Genomic DNA, 2,273 nt, shown 5'->3' with positions numbered 1-2,273 from the left:
TTCATAGGGTGTTCTGTGCTGAGTCTTGCACAGGGTGCTATGTGCTGAGTCCTTTACAGGGTGCAGTGCGCTGAGTCCTGCATTTGTTGCTGTGTGCTGAGTCATGCAAAGAGTGTCATGTGCTGTGTCCTTCACAGCACTGGTCCATGTAAGAACTCCAAAACTGAGATGATTTTGCAGACAAAAAATGTGAAAAATGAGTTTGAATCACTGTGCGACGACGGAGTAGGTGTCCGAGGCCTCGCCATGCCTCCGAATAGCCTTTTCGCTGCCTTGCTTGCGTGAGCTTCAGCAGAATTCGAGATGGCTGGTGGTAAGGCTGGGAAGGACTCCAGAAAGACCAAGACAAAGGTGGTTTCCTGCTCGCAGAGAGCCGGCTTGCAGTTCCCAGTTGGCCGTATTCATCGACATCTGAATTCTAGGACAACCAGCCACGTAAGTGTGGGAGCGACCGTCGCTATGTACAGCACAGCCATCCTGGAGTACCTCACTGCGGAGGAACTTGAGTTGGTAGGAAATGCATCAAAAGATTTAAAGGTAAAGCTTATTACCTCTTGTCACTTGCAACTTGTTATTCATGGAGATGAAGAATTGGACTCTCTCATCAAGGCTACCATTGCTAGTAGTGGTGTCATCCCCCACATCCACAAGTCTCTTATTGGGAAGAAAGGACAACAGAAGACTCTCTAAAGGATGCCTGGTTTCCTTGTTATCTCAGGACTCTAAATACTCTTAACAGCTGTCCAGTGTTGGTGAATCCAGTGGACTGTATCTCTGTGAAAAAACACAATTCTGCCTCTTTGTAATTCTATTTGAGCAGGTTGAAAGTTTAATTATCTTTCCAACCAACCAAATTTCTGCATTCGAGTCTTAATCATATTTAAGTGTTACTGTGGCTTCAAAGAAGCTATTGACTCTGAAATAGTGGGTTTTGATTAACTTTTTAAAAAACTGTTTGGATTTTAATTGTGATGCAGAAGTTATAGTAACAACATTTGGTTTTGTACAGACATTATTTCCACTGCAGTGGATAAGCTCAATAAAGGTCATATACCAAAAAAATGTGAAAAATGTGATATATATATATATATATATATATATATATATATATATATATATATATAATGGAATTCTATGCCTCCATAAGAAAAAAATGACATTGCCCATTTGTTAGGAAATGGAAAGATTTCGAAAAAATTATATTAAGTGAAGTAAGACAAGCCCAGAGAAACATAGGTCCCATGGTTTCCCTTATTTGCAATAACTAGTATATGCCTGAGACAAGCAGAAAATATCAGATACGTTGGTGTTAGGTAAAATGAACCCCACCATAAGGATTCACATGTTTTTTTTGAATGGAATTGTTTCTAACATATTTATAAGATGATTTATTTGTTGATTTGTAGTTTCCTCCTCCACAGTATAACCCCTGTTTTCACTGTTTTTGATGTTGGTATAATTTGTGGAAGGGAAGGGATAAAGCAAATCTTTTAAATAAGGATACAGGAGGACCCATTGCCACAATGAGATGTACAATTCATTATGTCTAAAAACGAACTTTACAACTTTGGTGGGGGGGAGGAAGGAGAAAGGATGGGAAGAGGAAACAAAGGAGGAGGCAACAATGATTGACAAGAAATGTACTCAATACTTTGCCGATGTAAATGTAACGCCTCTGTATGGTATTTTCACAATAAAGAAAAGAAGTTTGATTTAATAAAAAAGAATATTGAGGCTCATATGTGTCCCCATGGCAGGGACAAAAATGTGTATTACTGAAGACTAGTGAGTTCTCTCATGCAGAAAATTTTGTTCTGTTTTTTTCTCAGTTATGAACCTTGAACTCGGGGCCTAGGCACTGACACTTACCTCTGGGTTTATGGATAGCCCTCCACCACGTGGAGACAAGGATCCCCTTCCAGCAGAGTGCCACAGTCTAGGGGTCCATAGCTGAGGTCTGTCATGCTGCCTTTTCAGGAAGCTGAGACCTGAGGATCTGGGTTCCAAAATATCCCAGACACAAGAGGTCCCATGAGACTATTATCTGCAATTGTCCACTAAGAAACGTGAAGTGGAAGCTTGGTGCTTGTGTCTCATGCCTGTCATCCTAGCTACTCAGGAGGATGAGATCTGAGGATCATGGTTCAAAGCAAGTCTGGGCAGGAAAGTCCTTGAGACACTTAACTCCAATGAACCACCAAGAACCAGAAGTGGTGCTGTGGCTAAAGTTGTAGAGCACAAGACTAGAGCTGAAGAGCTCAGGGACAGCACCA

The 2,273-nt window shown here is 41.2% G+C and overlaps 1 pseudogene; it reads left to right on the top strand.

Annotated features, from left to right (window-relative positions):
* Positions 1 to 286: 286 nt before the first annotated feature.
* Positions 287 to 690, top strand: LOC138807605 (histone H2A.Z pseudogene; annotated as a pseudogene).
* Positions 691 to 2,273: the final 1,583 nt, after the last annotated feature.

This window comes from Dipodomys merriami, unplaced genomic scaffold (assembly GCF_024711535.1).
Source record: "Dipodomys merriami isolate MVZ:Mamm:240054 unplaced genomic scaffold, mDipMer1.0.p SCAF_1015, whole genome shotgun sequence".
Classification (NCBI taxonomy): Eukaryota; Metazoa; Chordata; class Mammalia; order Rodentia; family Heteromyidae; genus Dipodomys; species Dipodomys merriami.
The sequence above is the reverse complement of the archived record's forward strand: the minus strand, read 5'-3'. Positions and strand labels throughout refer to the sequence as shown.